This window comes from Mycteria americana, chromosome 2 (genome assembly GCF_035582795.1).
Source record: "Mycteria americana isolate JAX WOST 10 ecotype Jacksonville Zoo and Gardens chromosome 2, USCA_MyAme_1.0, whole genome shotgun sequence".
Classification (NCBI taxonomy): Eukaryota; Metazoa; Chordata; class Aves; order Ciconiiformes; family Ciconiidae; genus Mycteria; species Mycteria americana.
In genome coordinates, this window is record NC_134366.1 from 146,970,534 (window position 1) to 146,989,285 (window position 18,752).

Sequence of the window (18,752 nt, forward strand, 5' to 3'; positions counted from 1 at the left end):
TTGATCTATGGCCCTTTTACATTCTTCCCCAGCTAAGAGAGATTAATCTGTAAGAGAAGAGCCAGATCTGATTTACCTGTCACTCAGAATCAGCAGCTTCAGGGCTACGAAGTGTGCAAAGCTCCTTTGAATTGACTGTCACAAAGCATTTTTAGGTGGATAGACCTATGTTTGTTACCTTAATGTTTTCTCAAAGAATACCATCAAGGCATAAGCTTTATTTTGGATCTAAGGTATCTATAAACTAGCCTAACCAGCAGAGAAACTTCACAGGTATTTTAATGTTGTTACTGGTTTAATTTTGATTTGAAGAAATTGATTTGACATTGCGTGGGATTTATTCTACTAAAACCAAGATCAGAAACACAGCCTCTGGGTACCTGTAAATAGTATGTCATGTCCAGATTCAAAATCATTCTGCTCACACTTGGCTTCTGCTGGCACAACCTTTTAAACTGATTAGTAGTAGCAAGCAGATTAACACATGGTTAGTGCTGAGGTACTGCTTCAATTCAGAGCTCATTTGCCACCACTCTTAACATATGTTTAGATATGCTATGTCCCCATATTAAATCTCTTTTGACTTACAGGCCTAAAGCAAGATTTAGGCTGAGTTTAAGCACCTAATACAGCGATCTTGTCCACCCACTAAGGTGCTGAAGAGCTCTGAGAGTCTCTAGGGCTTCCCTCCTTAGATTAAAAGTTTCCTTTTTCCTCAGAACTGCCCCTGATGCACTGACTTGATCCTTTGATCTTGCTTAGGCTTCACTGAGGTCTGGAAGCTCAGCACCTGAGATCCCCAGGGCTACATCCATACCATGGCTACAGAGGAAGCCAGGGCCAAACTCCACTCTTTGGACAAGGTACATCCACAAACCCAAATTCTCCCCTTCCCTTCCCAGAACAGGATGTCAATGTCTAAACTGTCTTGGGCACTGTTTCTGATGAATGCTATTCCTCTGGCAAGGAAGAAAACTGTGCCAAGGCGCATGTTAATAATTAAACAGCCCACTTGACTGCAAGCAAGTGCCTCTGTTATTAAGTGGTATAGATACAGCCTTAGACACTACTGCAAGGGGACAGATAGGTGTTTAAGTGCTTAATTTGTCAGTGCACACTTTTTTATTCAAGGTAACCATTTAGCGCTTTGTTCCTGAAGAATAAAGCAAGGACCGCACTTTCAAACCTGTCTGACTATATGAGTCACCTAAATTCACATGTAATCATCTAGTGTTCTGATTTTCTGATGTGTTAACTCCACAGCTGCTCTGAAGTATTTTTTCATATAGGTACCCATGTTCAATCTAGTCCATTATTGGATAGCTCAAGCTCCTTTACTCATTCCCATAATGGTCAGCATGTTTAAAAATAATTTGATTCTTATTTCAGAGACTAAACAGCAAACCAGAACCTAACTTCTGGCACATGGATTGGAATATTTTGACCACCGCTATCTGTCTTGATAAGTTCTTCACAATAACATTATTACTTCATCCTGCTGAAGTAGTAAACTGACAAATAATCCTCTTTTTTCACATCAGTGCCAAAATGTTGGTTCTTTAGTAGGAAGTACTGAGCTAATTATAGCCATGTTTAATGTTTAATAGCTTAATCTGATATTTAAATTTTATTGTGCTTTAAAAATTGTTCCGTTGTACTTAAGCAATAGTTAGATAACTAAGAGCATAACCTCACTGAATAGAAAGGTACTAGAAAAGGTTTTGCAAGCAGGAATGATTAGAAGAATTCAAAGCAATAAAAAAAGTCTTTGTCCTTTTAATACGATCTCAAATCTTGTCATTGATGTACTATATCTGTGACTACAAAAGCATGTCTAGAGAAAGAGAAAATGTTACTCACTTAAAATACCAGGTAAACCAAAATGTTCTAATTTTTGCAAGTATGTGAATATATTAATTCCTCTTGTAGCTTCAATTCAGCATGATCATTCCTTCCTTATCTAAACTGTTATATAGATCTCTGCATTCTGAGACTATATTCCACCTCAAAAGTGGCTGCATTTTGATGATGGATGAAACAAGCCATTAGACAGTTCAGTGTATTAAAGTGCTCCTAGACCCTTTGGGAGAAGGTATTATATATATGTACCAGAGGTATTATTTCAAAGCAGCAACTCTGCCAAATGCTAAACTGAGACTGAAGCCTTACATCTGAGTTGTTAACCCCTGGAAACAGGAGTTTAAACTGCAATGCTGACCTAACCTTACCTCTGGGGGAGCAAATGGTAATAATGAAAAATTATGCAGCTTTCACCTCCTCTCCAAAGACGAAACAAACATTTTAAGCTTCATTTTATACTCTTTTTCTCCAGTTAATTTAGACAAGCTTGTTGGCAAAATAATTATTCCTGTGCTTAGTAAGCAGTATTTCAACCTTCTGACTCCCATTCAGCAGGAAAATCACAAGGTCAGGTTGCTTTCATCCTTGGTTTGTAAGTAGAATAGAATTCTGCTCTCGGCCTTCTCGGCACCTCCATCAGAAAATACAACCAACGCACAAGGTAAACATGCCAGACACCCCATGGGTCCCAATGTATAAAAACACAGGAACAAGCAAGCTGAGGAAAAAATGATTGGAGGTGAAAGATAACAGGAAAATTATTACTGCAGATTTACCATCTTTGGTTGTTACCTTTAAAAGAGAAAAAAAAAGAGAGAAAATACGCTGCAGTTATGCAGAAGGCTGTAAGAGAGAGAAAGAGAAAACATGTCCTCTTTTCAGCAGGCAGGGAAGAAGGCACAGTCTGTCCTGCTCTACTTATAACAAATCTTTACAAACTCTTGGAGATACATGTCACAAACAGCCTCAAGTGATGGGACTGTATTTATTCATCAAAAGTGGTTTTCACTGTGTGTAATAAATGCTTTATTTCTTCTTCTCAAAATATAGCAGGGTCTTACTTACAAAGTAAATGTGAGAGCCTGCTTGAAACTCCCAGTAAGAGGGCTTTAACTATTGATTACTGAAATACAGGAAGATATGCAAGGAAAAAGATTACTCAAATAATAGTATTTATCATGCTCCTATGTTCTCTGCTGAGATTTCCCTGCTACCAGAAATTGCATAGGTTGGTAAGACAAAAACATTGTAATTGTTATGCTTTGAAACCAGTAGAAATCAAAAAGGAAGCAAAGTAATGCAAAGTAATCATTACTGCACCATCTACGTGGTCTGTAGTCCTATCAGGTTCACGAAGGTGCCACACAGAAAAGCAGTTTTCTCTCTCCTATCTTGTCTTCCTCGTTAGATTCTGACCGTGAATCTCTTCTCCTGGCCCTTTGCAAGTAACTTAGGATGCCTTGCCACTGTGTCTTCAGCTAACTGCTAATGCAGTCCACCTTTTTTTTTTTCCCAAAGCCACAGAAAGAGCTGAACAAGGGTAAAAAATAACAGCTACAGCCACAAATAGACACAAGGGGTAGAAGGGAAGAAGAGCAATCCCACACACTCAATTCCTGCCACAGTCGCTTTTCCACTCACACCACCTACCATGTCCCCTTCTGCAGTCAACCCCTCGGCCTGTCCCACTGCAGGTGGGGAAAGCTGTGGCAGGACTTCACCTTCTAGCTGTGGGGAGTGATGAAGTACAGCTCTTGGAGGGCTTCAGGAGAAGAAGGGGAAGAAAAACCCAAACCAGAGATTTAAAGCACACCGTCCCTAGCAGAATACTTGCTGATATATTTTTACTTTTGAGGTGCAGGGGTTTGAGCTTGCCCGGTTACGTATTTACCAGGGTTTATTTATCAAATATAATGTTCCCTGGTTAAGGAAAGCATGTCCTTTTCTACCAGTGTGTGACAACATCTGGGCAACAGAAGGCAAGTTCAGCCTCAGAGGTTGGTTGGCATTTTCTGTCACCCGTCCTCAGGTATGGATGTCTCTAAGATGCTCGTACCTATGTGTGGAAGTTGTGGAAGCAAATCGTGGTCTGCAAACTTGTGGTGCCTCAAGAGGCTCAAGTGCATAAGACCAGGCATAGCTGGTCCCTGGAACAATGTCCCTACCACAGTGCTTTCACCTCTGATTCAAGGTGAGGGTGCATACTGAGTGGGTGATGAGAAGTTTTTGATGGCTCACAGTGATCCATTGACTACAAAAATTTGGGATCCTCTAATCTAAAGTGATCTGTCAGCTTCAGACTGTTCTCTTCTGGAACCTATCAACCCAAAATCAGAATTCTTGCTGTTGTGTCCACTCTGTCCTGCTCCCAAGAAGTCCAAATAGGCTTCCCGTGTTTTCCTAGCCTCTATAACCATGCTATCAGAAAGCAAATGAAGATCAGAAAATCAGAAGGCAGAAATGATGAGTAATGAAGGCTGGAGATGTATAGTTCCAGTGGGAAAATGAGCTGTAGAAACCTTGCAGTTAAAGACTGGAATATGCAGCCAGAGGCACCCTGGAGGTGTGCTCATGAGAGCTGGAAACATTTCAAAAGCCTTATGGCATTAAAATAAAGCTTTCCCCAAAAATATAGCTATTTTAAACAAAACACAGTGAGGAAGAGGTATGAAGAATTTCAATAATTCTGTAAATATTCATATATGAAGAACATATTTTTTTCTTTGTTTGAAATGATAGTTGTTTAAAAATTTGCCTTATTTTACTGTTCTAAACAAAATGTTTGAAATTGCAATGCAACTTCTGCTTGAGCTGCAAAATTTTAAGATGTTTCACAGAAAATCCAAAAATATTTTTTTCTTCAATTTTTTTCTTCAATACAAAAGGAAATTTCAAAATCTCTGGATTTCTTGTGAAATGGATATTGCAGATCTACACAGCTGAATTCACAGTTCAGAATAACTATTCTCTATGTATGCTTATGTGTGATGGCCTAATTTTGCTATTAACTCATTTACTATTAGTTTCCTATCTGTAGAACAAACGCAATGAACATTCTAACATTTATTCATATTTCATGATCATTTTGCAACATATGAAGTTTTCTCATTAGGTGATGCATACTTTGTAAACATTTTCGGCAGGGTAGCATATCAGATCTGAAAATAAAGCAATCAGAAGATCGTCCATATTAAGGTGATGACCTCTTGATATTTCTTACTGATTGTGCTTCAAAATGATATTTCTAAATTGTGTATGTGTGCGTGTTTGTTGAAATATAATTGAGCACTGCATCAGAAATGGATGCATTATTTCACATGTTGGTATTACCAAGTTTTTATATATATATATATATATATATATATATATACATACTTTATTTTTATATGCAGAAGGCTAAATTTCCTCCAAATCATGCAGGCATAAATCAAAGGATTGTACAGCATGTGCACATGAAAGAGGATGAAAATGTGAAAAATGGTAAATATTTTTAAGGGAGATATTAGGGCATGTTCCTGTAGGTGTGCAATGAACTTCATTGACCACACAAATTGACCACCATCAGTAGGTGTCTTAATAAATACTATTTCCTAATTTTAAGCAATAGCGATAGGCACATATCTCACCCATTTTTTGGTGATTCTGGGATAAGAAACTTTAGAAGAATTATGTTGTTTAGCTGGTTACTAATAATCTAGACAATAACTCTAGACAGTCAGACAGAACAGGCTCCTAAACACGTTGGCACCTCAGAAATTTTCCAAAACTGTTGTTGTATGCACGTTCTTACCTGCACCCACCCAGGACTTCACATACCTTCTCAAGACACTGAATTTTGACTTGGCTTCCAAGACTCTACAAGTTGCAGGAACACAAGTTATGCTCCAGCCCCAGAAAAACAAGTGTGGCACCGATCTACCAAACACCAGTCCTTTGAAAATGCGAGTTATGATGCAATATCACTATGATTTCACACAGCTTTTGCCATCTTCTTGTTCCCGTAACTGCAGGTACACTCAACAGCAAATAGTAAACTACGGTTATCTTTCCACTGATTTGGAGGGCTATTGGATCAGATCGTTATTATTAAAATGTTTCATAAACCAGGTTGATCTGCAGGATGAATGGACAGTCCTATCCTGCCAGGACAAGAAGACAAACGGACAAAAATTCTAATGACTTTTCAAAATCTTGGATAAAAAGTTTGAATAAAGTTTAGATTTTTACACATATTTTATTCCTTTACTATATTTCATCAACAAAAACAGTTTTTCAGATTGTCCATAATTATATTTAAATGCAGGCACTAGTATAACATTCTGTTGGCTTAAAAAAATTGTTAATTTTTAACCTCTAACCTCAGACACAGGCTGCCAGGGTAAAATTGTGTTCTTTGTCATGTGATGATTTTTTAAAACATTGGTAATCCCAGATAATTATTCTTGATTTTGATATAATGCTTTAATTTATTTCTGTCCATCTAGAATATAATATTTCTGGGTCATCTTCAGATTACACAAAACAGTTGATTTACTCTCATGCTTGATTGCTTCAAGTAAACAGTAAACAATCTCTACTCCCCTTTCTGTTCTTTCCATCTTCTCCCCTGCCAAGTAAATTCCATTTTTTAAAAAGGCACAGTGTTTTTGGGGGGTTTTTTGAGCAGATCAAAACTAAGAAGATTGATGAGCACCATGAATTCTGAATATCTAAATTATATATTTTTTAAAAATAAAGAATTGTATATAGCAGAAGGATGCATAAAGTGAAATCTTGGTCACACAGAAATTACAGCAAAATCGGTTTTAGCTTTTGTGAGCAGGAATTCTGTGTAACTCTTGAGGAAAACCGCTAAACTTTAGTATCCTTATCCTAATTAAATCCAACCTTTCTTCTGTATTGCCTTCCACTATATATACAGTAGCTCTAGACTGAGTCAGGGAGAAGCACAGGTAGCAACCACTGTCTATTAAAACACCTTTTATTAAATAAGCTGTAATCATTAATAGAATCAACCTGTTATTATTAATAGCAAATATCTGTCTATGCAGTGTATTCACTTATTCCTCTTGCAGTTCGCTCTCATGCATACTTGGGGTCCCTCAATTACCTGGTTGCAGTCAGGACATGAACCCCAGCTCCAGAAGCAGCGGCTCATCCCGATGTGCCAGTGGCTTCTGGGCTGGTCTTCAGAAAGGCCCCAAGAGTCCCTTGTCCCACCAGGCATGCATATAACCCTGTAGTCTTTCTTTGCAAACACCAGCCACTACCTCCCCACACAAAGTCCGAATTGTGCAACTCCTTGCTGGTGCCCATACATGCTGGTGGCCTTCTATACTTTTGTCTGGCCCTTGGTGTCCCGAGTCTCTCCGTTCTTGCAGATCCAGCAGAACTGCTGGCCTCTGGAGCTCATCAGTTCTTGGGAGACTGTCACACACTACTCAGCTCATTACCTTTCCACTCTTTGGCCTGCTTTTATCCAGTAATTATATCTCTAGTCACATACATGGGTAGCCACAGAAGGGACTGTTACAGCACCCTGTGCTCCCAGGCCACTGTGGAGCTTCCTCTCTGCACAAAAAGCTAATGCTTATTTATCATATGTATGATACACGTGTAGGAAACAGAGAACATGCTAATATGCTATGAAATATTTTACAACTTTGAGTCTGGTATTTAATAATACGTACAGATGGTGACTGTACAAGTTTTAGGTGATCCCACAAGATTTCCAATAGATTCTGTATCACAGAATCACAGAATCACAGAATTGTATAGGTTGGAAAAGACCTTTAAGATCACCAAGTCCAACCATAAACCTAACACTACCAAGACCACCACTAGACCATGTCCCTAAGCACCTCATCCAAACGTCTTTTAAATACCTCCAGGGATGGCGACTCAACCACTTCCCTGGGCAGCCTGTTCCAATGCTTGATAACCCTCTCGGTGAAGAAAAATTTCCTAATATCCAGTCTAAACCTCCCCTGGCACAACTTGAGGCCATTTCCTCTCGTCCTATCACTTGTTACCTGGGAGAAGAGACCGACCCCCACCTCTCTACAACCTCCTTTCAGGCAGTTGTAGGGAGCAACAAGGTCTCCCCTCAGCCTCCTTTTCTCCAGGCTAAACAACCCCAGCTCCCTCAGCCGCTCCTCATAAGACTTCTGCTCCAGACCCTTCACCAGCTTCGTTGCCCTTCTCTGGACACGCTCCAGCACCTCAATGTCTCTCTTGTAGTGGGGGCCCAAAACTGAACACAGGATTCGAGGTGCGGCCTCACCAGTGCCGAGTACAGGGGGACAATCACTTCCCTAGTCCTGCTGGCCATGCTATTTTTGATACAAGCCAGGATGCTGTTCATTTTCTTGGCCACCTGGGCACACTGCTGGCTCATATTCAGGTGGCTGTCAACAAACACCCCCAGGTCCTTCTCTGCCAGGCAGCTTTCCAGCCACTCTTCCCCAAGCCTGTAGCGTTGCATGGGGTTGCTGTGGCCCAAGTGCAGGACCTTGCACTGAGCCTTGTTTAACCTCATACAATTGACCTTGGCCCATCGATCCAGCCTGTCCAGGTCCCTCTGCAGAGCCTTCCTACCCTCAAGCAGATCAACACTCCCGCAAATATGAGGTATGTTATACTTCTACAGTGTTCACTGTCAAAAAAAAGAAACTGACCCATTTATTTTCCGTGGCCAAGCTGAATAAAACATAAAAAATAGAAAAGAGTTTAAAGTAAATTTAATTTTTACACTTATTTCAATTTTATTGATCTAAGTTGCTGTTATCTGGGAACATAACTTAAATAATAACTTTAATAATAGTAACAATAAAACCAAATTATCTGAGGTGATATATTTTCATATTTGCCGACCCAGTCATTGCCCTCAACCATTTCTCCACCATGGAAAGTCAGCTATCCTTCCAATATCTCTATATTACCATCTCTGCTAAGACAGGAGACCAGAAATAGATTTTCCATACATAATCCAGTTATGAACCTGCTTTATTGGAATGAGATACTTTAAATCCCAGAGGTTAGCAAGATGCAGAATCTTAAAGTATTCACTGTTCTGAGGCAGATTATTACCGATATTGATCTTCAGGTCAGTAAGGTTTTGGTTAAAAATCTGTACTTGAGGAAAGTGAAAAAACATCTTCTACAAGGAGAGAAGGTGTTTCATTTTTGAGAAATATTTTTAATTGTTGTTGCTTTTATTGTGTTTTTTTTAATTGGTGCTGGAGGAAAACATTTAGTTGATTTTAATATGACAGCTCATTGCAGCTACTCAGAAGTTGGAATATCAGGGGTAGTAACGTGGCAGTAAAATAGCAAACATTATTAAGCAGATCTAATTTGGACAAAACCAATATGTCTTCTCCATTTTTTATGGAGTTATAGCAGCAAATCACCATGACGTTATGATGTCAAGCATGTCAGAGCCACAGTAGTTAAAAGTGCCAGAAACTGTAAAATCCTTCTCAGGAGTTGTTCCAGCTTGCTAAGGATCTGTGATCAGGAAGATTTCTCCCCTTCTCTTTCCTGCTCAATTCTTCTGGTCATTTCCCACAGTAGAATTCATTAAGAAAACTCAGAAATGCCATGAACTATATTTAAAAAGGAAGTAACATCTTTACTAACTCTGTTCCCATCGCAAAGCATTTCTTTGCTTTGAAAGAGGACTGTGTTGCTGTTGGCTGCATGCGGAGAATGGAAATGGGAAAAAATCTGCTTGCAGAAACATTCTCAGAAAAGACGTATGTTGTACAGATCCCTAAAAAAACTTCCAATTATCCAAAGATTTAATCAAGCATTGCCTGCTATGGACATATGGGCCTGGGGTATCCTCATACCCTAAGCATGTCTAGCTACTTTACTTGGACTCTTAGTAGCTGCTAAGCTCAAGAGCTCCAGAGGATGCTCAAACCAGAAAGTTAAAGGTGTTCCTCGTACTGTAAAGAAGTTGGAGGGAATGAAGATGTATTGCTTTTTCTCTCCCACTTCATATGAGCTAAGATTTTGACCCTATGGACTGATATGTTCTGCAATCACACTGTTAGAGTTGTCTAACTCCTTAGGTAGTCTAGTCCTGTTGCTGGAGACCTGTAGTGTGGCATCAAAGTGATCAGTGGTAAAATGGGCAATAAATTGTAAATATCAACCTTTTATGCTGGTTTTACACTTTGATAAGAGCTGAGATAGTGCATTTGAAATAAAATATTTCTCCTTCTGCACTTCAGCATTTTCAGTTTGGAAAAGCCTAATACATTTCAGGTCATACAGCTTGCTCCCTAAAGTGAGATATTTATTAATTTAGAAGGTGTTATCAAAAATAGCAAGAAATAGGAAATGAAAGAGATAGCAAAATAGTGAGAACCTTTCCTGGCACAATAATCTCTAAGGCTTTGACCCAGCAAAAAATCCTCTCTGCTTAATCTTGAACAGGCTGGCAAAAGTTCCAAATAAGATATCAGGAAAGGCAAACAGATTTCTGCGGTGGAAGAGATTGTATTAACCTATCACCTTGTAATTTACTGAAATGCTTACTTTATTTGAAATGATTCTTCCTTAAAAGCCATCATGATTTTTGTCTACTAACTAGAGAGGGAGACAGAGCATCAAACATTAATATCTTCACAACATTTTCATCTGACAGACTGGAATTAGACTGTAGGTACAATATAGTTCAGGATTCTACTTTCATTTCCCTTTGGTGTAAGAAAGATTCACCTCTTAGTTATCTTGGATGCAAATAAATGCATTTAATCATATTTGAAAAAATGATCATTGTACTACGTAAGCACTCAGCTAGTTTCTGTGAGGTATTTTGAGATCCGCAGGAAAAAACAACTATCACAAACAAAAAAAAGACAATGTATTTAAAAAAAAAATTAATAATGACTTGTAGTGATGACATTTTGTCACAGAAATGTTCACTCCTCTGTGCTGCTCCCATACACAGTATTCAAATAAGGTATGCAGCTTTTTACAACAGAATTTTGCGATTTTCAACATTCTTCTCAATTTTAAGCATTTTTCTTATTATAATTGACATGAACATTCTTTTTCTGCTTTTTCTGCTTAGTTGTTAGCAGTTGTTACAGTGCTGTAATCTGAAAAAAATAAAAGCTTGCTGAATGGCTAAGTATCATATGTTAAATATACGTGTATTCCTTATTCGCTGAAAATTATGTTGAGGTGAATGTACTAATCCAGAAGGCAAACTTGACGCAGATTCCAAATAGGGACAATGATAAAGATGACTGTTGGCATTAAAAGAAGTACTGCTGGTAAGAATTTTTGCATGATACGTCACTTCTGGTTGTAGTATCTTGGATGCAAATATATTTGGGGCATATAAAAGGAGTACACTGGATACACACACCAGAGCTATCTGAACATCACTAAGAATATTTGATCTGAAACACTTTTATTCTAGAGAAGTTTTCTTGCATCAAAACTGTGTTAATAGAAATTCTAATTTCTAATAAAATCCTCAGAGCTATATTTCTAATAAAAAATTCTAATTTCTAATAAAAAATTCTAATAAAATCCTCAGAGCTATACTGAGTATACCATGGAAGTACTGGTGTACTTTTTCCTTTAAAAAAAAAGGAAAAACTGTTCTACATAATTAGAGAGATCGTCTAAATTCACACAGTTTTACCCTCCAAACTAAGGTCTGTTTTCTATCTTAGCATTTTTTTTCTCAAAGAATTAGAATATGCTGAATTTTTCGAAGCTGAAGCATTTCCTTTTTGTCTTAATTTAGAAACTGTAGGATTAGCTGCCTGAAAATGAACCCATTAGATGGTAATGTCTTGATTACAAGCACTTAAGCTCCCATATGCATACAGATTCATCAGAGGTTCTACAAAATGAATGAAATCCTGGAACAGTTACTGGTCCATCATGACAATATACATGTTCTAAAACAAAAATGGAGATCTGTAGGAATTATTATGTGAATTTAAAAGCATTGTTCATCTTTATTAGTAACATGTGATATGTATATATATACTTATACCTTGACAGACTTTTAGTTCTACTGTCCCAAAGATAGTTGATTGCTGCGCTTTCTGCTCATCATTCTCCATATCTTGTGTCCATCTTATTCTTGACTTGGTCCACGTATCACTGAAGGAGTTAGCTGCACTGTGTCTTCCAGGAGACAGCTGGTCTCTGCAGCTATCTGACCTATCACTCATTCTCTCCATTCCCAACACTTTAAGCTTGTGGTGGAGCATCAAAGAGCTGCTGCTACATACTTGGTGTCTTCTTTGACATTGTTCTCCATTAAAAAAGAAAATTCTAATCAGACTATGGAACACATCCAGCCCTGAGAGTAAGACAGTACACCAGAAACAAAGAAAATCTCAAGGAACCAGTGAAGCTCAGCGTCCCACGTTGACTCATTTGACCATTATTAAGTTGCAGGAGCCAAGTGTTTGAGCTGCTCTTGATTAGAGGGGTTTCTGGTCTTCAGCTCTGGCCCTGTGGATTTTGCTCCCAAACATCCTCTGCCACTGCTGCCTGCCATTTTCTAGCAAAATGGGCAACTGTTCCCAAATTGTCTTGCATCAGCAATGTTTGGGTAATGCATCTCTATTTTATATAAGGTATACCTAGAGAGAGAATACATAATGAACTATTGTCCTGAGGCATTTATCTTTGCAACATTGAGAGGGATAACTTAAAAGCAATGTATAGTAGCTGTGAAGATAAATAACACAGCAGGGCACGGTATCATGTATAAAATATTCCCGGCACTCTAGGTTCCATTTCATTATTAGATTTTTAAAAAGAACCATTTTCTTGGTTAGTTTCCAGAGCTAGCAGTCACAGAGGCTAATTTCAAATTGCTTGAGGCCTTGGAAACAAAGATGTATTTGTGCAAACACTAGCTTAAATGCCAATAAAAAATGTGAGCAGGACCGACCCAGCCTTTTAAGTGAATGATACACAAGACAGTTTTTCTCCTCACAAACCCCCATCTCTCCCAAATTTTTCTGTCATGCACCAGCATTTACAGGCTGGCCTTCAAAACGGCAAAAATATTAGGCAGGAAAAAAGATAGCTATCTAGATAGATATACAGACAGCTTTCTGTAGTGAGCAGTTTCTTTTGACTGGCCTGTGAGGTCCTTCCTCTTTACCTATCTCCGCTGAGATCTCGCCTGGACCATATTCAGGAAGGATGTGGGACAAAAGCAGGAAGTCCACAGCAGATCAGCAGGAATGGTTAGGTGTTTAGGTGTTAAAGATTGAATGCATTAGGGTTGCTTAGCCTAAAGAAAAGTAGTCTGGAGGGAGAGCATGGCAGTTACTAGTATACAAATCACTACAAAAAATTGCAGTAAGAGACAGAATAAAATATCCGTCATGTTCACAGCAAACAGGAGAATCTTAAAAGACAGTAAGGAAGGTTCAAGTTAGATACCATGAAAACCTTTGTAATGTAAAGATAGTAAAGCACCAGAATAGGTTACTGGAAATGCTGTGAAATTTGCATCACTGGAAGTCTGTGAATGTTAATCTAGAGATAACACAAGTGCAGTTAACTCTGCTTTGGATCAGGGTGATAGACTGTGTAACCCTCTAAAACCCTTTCAGATCAAGGAACTCTTTCAGATCAAGGATTTTGTGATGTGTTAATACCACATAATAAATATATGCCTAAATATTAGCAATAAAGCAGTACAAATACAAAATTAATTATAATCATTCAGCAACGCATCTTATTCCAGAACTGTTAGCTTTTTTTTAGATGATGGTACCAGCTGGCAATAGCATGATAATTTATTTATCCTAGTTAGAGACAAATGAGTTATTTTATGGTTAATTCAGTATGTAGACTTTAGACCCTGTGGAGTAGAGTTCAAGCCCCTGTTTTGCAACAGAATCTGTTACTTCAGTTAATCACTTGCTCTCCCTGAACCCTAGTATTTCACCTGTAAAAGGAGGACAACATCTCTTCCAGACTTTAATTAGTTACTGTAAGAATATGTGGAATGAAGAATGGAAGTGTCTGGAAGCAACCAGCTGCTTCCAGGTGTGGCCAGACACTTTCTTTAGATAAACAAACTCCCTGGCAACAGGTAAGAATACAACAATGAATGCCTTAAGACTAAAGTCCTCACTGCCTACCAAATTATGCATTTTTTTTTTATTTGCAGGGTGGAGTTGGTGGTGGTTGTTGTTCTTTTTGCGTGTTATTTCTTCAGTTTCCTAACATGACGTAATTACGGGATTGTAGTAATGAAACCAGAGCTTGTTCCAGATAAGAAAATTTGAAGGATGGCTAATCTCTTTGCTTCCAACAGATGAAATAAATGATATCCATTACTGTAGTAGTAGACCACTTCTTTTAATCAAGCAGCATAAGATGAAGCTGGAATGATTTGTACACATCATCAGAAATAAAAGGCCAGCCTTAGCATATGTATCATTTTATTACAGTTTAATAATTTCCCAAGACAAGCCAGATGTTAAGTTCTCAGTTTATGGGTAGCATTATAATGAAGATTAGTTATTTAGTATTTCAGGACAGTAAGCACGGCAGATGTAAAAAGTTATTGAACCCTAAAAGTGTTTCTTGGACCAAATGACTCTAACGGCTATTAATTTGCTGCGAAAAATTATTTTCAGCCAAATATATTTGGGTTTATGTCTGCACCATTTGTATGCACTTTTCCAGTGAGATGGATGAGAATTTAGGAACGGCATGGAATAAAAACAAAGCTTTCATACCTCTAAGGAAAACCATTCCTAAAATGGTCAGAACAACATCCCTAAAAGTTTCAGACTGGTTCTTTACTCGCCATCGCTCAGCACACAAGCTTGCCAAGCTGAAGTACAAGCCTCCCACCGGCGTTAGACTCCCACTACCTAGAGACTGTAGCGACCTATTAATTCCTCAAGTTCATTCACCTGAAAGTGTAAGTGTAAGAACTGGATCTCTCTTCCCCAGGGGAGGAGGCTGTACCAGGAACTCCACTCAGACTGTATTTGATCTTGTCTGCAAGGTGATTGAAGTGTAGCACTCTGCACAGGTGAGTGTTGTCTCTGTAAGTCCTCCCCTGAGCTCTTCTGTGCACAGTAGTCTCTGACAGAGTTTCTCAGTTTAGTTTGTGGTCCTGTGAGCTGAAATTGGCCCTCTTCTTTCTTTTTGATAGTGTTAAATGTCAGTTATTTGAGGATTTGTAGCCTTAAAACACTTTTTAGACTGTTCCTTTTTCTCACTTATGGTTAGAGGGAGTGGCATATGTATTTTTAACTAGGAGCTATAAAACCTATAAAAAGACACCAGGCTTAACATTTTAGCTGAAATACAGTGAAAAAAGAATCTGTCTTAAGAATCTTATTAAGAGCTTGATCTAATTTCTAATACAAGATTATTAATAAAGTAAAATATGTCTGTTCATGAAGATTTGATCCAAAAGCAAAGCATAATATTTTTAATAACTACATTTGTTTCACTGAAGCCCTTCCCCAAAGCAGCAGACTCGTCCCAGACTTCATAGAAATAAAAAATGGAACACTTCTATTTGACTGAAAAATTTATAACTCATTCTGGTTTTGATGGACTTACCATTTACGGCTTTCACATTAAGTTTAACACATTTCAGGATGTCACTATGAGCCTGACATATAGAACAGATATAATAACTTTTCTTCCCTGATGCTCAGTCTTGGAGCATATTCAGGGACTGCTGTCATAGCTGGACCCACGGTGTGAGGTAGATCGTTTTGCATGTGTCACAAACGCGCACTCATGCCTACATATGTGCAGAAGCCAAGCCTGTAGAGATGACTCACCACTACTGCTTCTCATCTTTTTGCCAGCTAGGTTGGATGCAGGGGCCTCTTTTTGTGCAAAGACTTCCAGGATTGTTGTCATCATCCTCCACCTCCTCTCTCTTTCTCACAATCTCTTTACTTTTTTTTCCTATATATAATTCACATTAGGTAGTTCATAAGTCCTCCTTGTTTTGTTCCAGTCATGCCATCCTCAAGTTATATGAAGACAATGTTCATACAGAAATTGATTAAAATGTCTTTTGGTAAAGTGAGACAAACAAGTCTGGTTCACTGACTGCCTGCAGACTACAATACCAGAAAATCTAGACATTCTTCAGAACTAGGATAATCTGTCAAGCAAAAAACCCCAAAACCACACTTAAAAGCCATATATGAATCTTTATATAACGTATGGTCTATTTTGACCAGTACTATCCAAACAATTTGCACCTTTCGGTACAGTATTGCATAAAACCAATATTTCTGCAAGAATTTATCACTTTAAAAAATTGTATTCTGTCTAGACAAAAATAAGGAAGAAATTTATTCCTATTTTAAAGTCTAACATGCTGAGGCTAAGACAAATTCCAACCCAAAATCTGATATAGTTCTTCAGGTTCAATGGAAATTTTTTTTCTGTAAGTCCAAATTGCATTGAAACCCAGGGAATTCAATGGGAAAACAAATGGTAAAATAACATACATACTTATTCCAGAATCAGGAACATAACCCAGTATCCATGATTTTCACTTTCAAGTCATTGTTTTGTCCAAACAGGTCACATTCATCCATATAGCTTTTGTGTCTCTCTTAAGATGAATTTCATATTCTCTGTAGATAAATATACTAATGAAATGTTTCCATAGTTGAACATTCAGAACACCTAATTTTATAACCTTTTGAATGAACGCGCAAGTTTAATTGTCTTTCTTTTTGCTTGTTCATTGCCAAGCAATCTTTTGGTAGGTGTCCCATGACATATTTCAAATACTTTGCTACAACATTAAATATTTTTGTGGTACCTGAATATTAGTGGTGTAATATTATACTCTTATTTATGTGTTTACACAGTTTTCTTTCTCACAGTGTTTCAATACATCTTTATTGGCTTAGCTTTTTCTGCAGGATGATGCCAACATCTGCATTTAAGAAATCTTTTGACAAGTAAGGTTACAAAGGTACTCTCTTCTGTGTTTTCATTTGCACTGGGGACATGGGTATTGACAAAAAATTAGGAAACAAATAAAAATTGTCATCTGTGCAAATAAAAATGGTCATCTGATTGTCTGGAGAAGAATCAACCAAAAGGTGTATAAATATAGACAAGCTGAATTGTGTATCACAATTCCGTGAGTGCTTATTTCCACAAGTTTCACTAAGACGTTAGCTGTAGAACTATGATCCTTTCCAGGGCTTCGTGTGTGGGCTCATCAGAAAGTTCAGGGAGGTCAAGGATGCAAAGAAAATTTAGGATCCAGCAGAGCTGGTGCTGGGAAGTCAGACAAAAGGAGACTGTATCTCCCTAGAAAATACTCATTGAAAAGAATTAATAAACCTGGGGAAAAAAGCACTTATTGACTTAAAGGAATGAAAATGTTTCTACCTTAAATATAGCTTTCTGATTATGGCTTTTAGACTTTATATTGCCAAGTATATTCAGGGCATGATATTAGCGTAATGATGACATCATGAAGTCTTACACTACTATGAAATTGGACTGGTTTAACAAGGGACTTACAGAACCTACATTATGGGAATTTTTTAGGGACAGGTTGACAATCACCTCTTAGGGATGGTAAGTTACCCGTGGGAAAACTACACAGTCTGTAAGAGAGACACAGACTTCATCACGTCTGTAAATGAATATGTGCTAGATTGCACTGAGCAGTCAGTTATGTGTTCTGATGTTGCTTCAGGAATTAGAGAGCCTCTTGCAGTCCTCTATAGCTCTATGTCCCTTGATGTTATGGCTTACATAAGGCTGTGGAGACCACTTCTCAAAAACTTTCCAGATAAAAAACCTTCCCTTTATCTTCCAGTAAGCACCTGTTTCCTCATTCACTCTTCTTGGTTCCTGGCATTACAGCTTCAAAACCTGTGAGATTCCTGAAAGGAGGAATTTTGAAAAGCAAAATTACTGAAGGGTTGCCCTACAATACTGGGTTGCAATTGGGAACAGCAAGCAAAGGTGTGGTCCAGGATGTCCTTTAACAGAGCTTGGGAATGGAAAAATTCCTTGCAGAAACACCTGGAGCTGCACATCTCAGTGGTGGATCACCCAGGAGATAGAAGAGCAGATAGTAGAAAGGAAGGCTGAAACTGGCTGAACTGCAAGAGCGACTAGAGGCCAACCCTGTATGTAGCTTTGTAACCCACACCAGTTCTGGCTGTGGAATTGTTGACTCTGATCCATCTCCCTTGAACTCCAAGATCAGTCCACATATGCTGCCAGTGCAGGCTGGAATGTCAGTAGGTGGGCAGGGGTGTCCTAGGGCTTGTCGGACACCTCCTGTTTTGAGGACCTGTGCACAGCAGAGATCTGAGATTGGACTCCTGATCACAAGTTGAATGAGTTCTTTGAAGGCTACGGAGCCAAAGTAAAAATGTAAGCACTTGAATTCAAATTTCTAGCACAGAGCCTTGCCAAAGATGAAGTTTTGAAGTTTCTCCAAGCTTTTTCTTGAACCAAGCTTGATGCCTCAGGTGAAAAAATGACATTAAGCCAGATGGCATAGCTGTAGAAGCCGTATGAGTAAAAAGAGAGAGTCCTAGAAAAGGAAGTAAATTTAAATGCTAAAGAATAAAAATAGAAAAAACAACTACAAAAAGAACTAAACGACACTACAGAAAGGTTTGAACAATGCCCTAACTTACAACTAAAACTCAAGTTAGTGGCTGAGATGAGCTAAGATGATGCAAGAATGTGCAGGGGGTGGACAGAAGGGGGTGAGGGATGCCACTGTACTGTGGCTGGCATAGAACATGGACCTCCCCACCACTGCCCATGTATGCCCTCACCCTGGGAATGTACCTACAGATAATCACTTAGAGAAGAAATTTTAACTATACAGAGTATTATACTGTGGCAGGTGG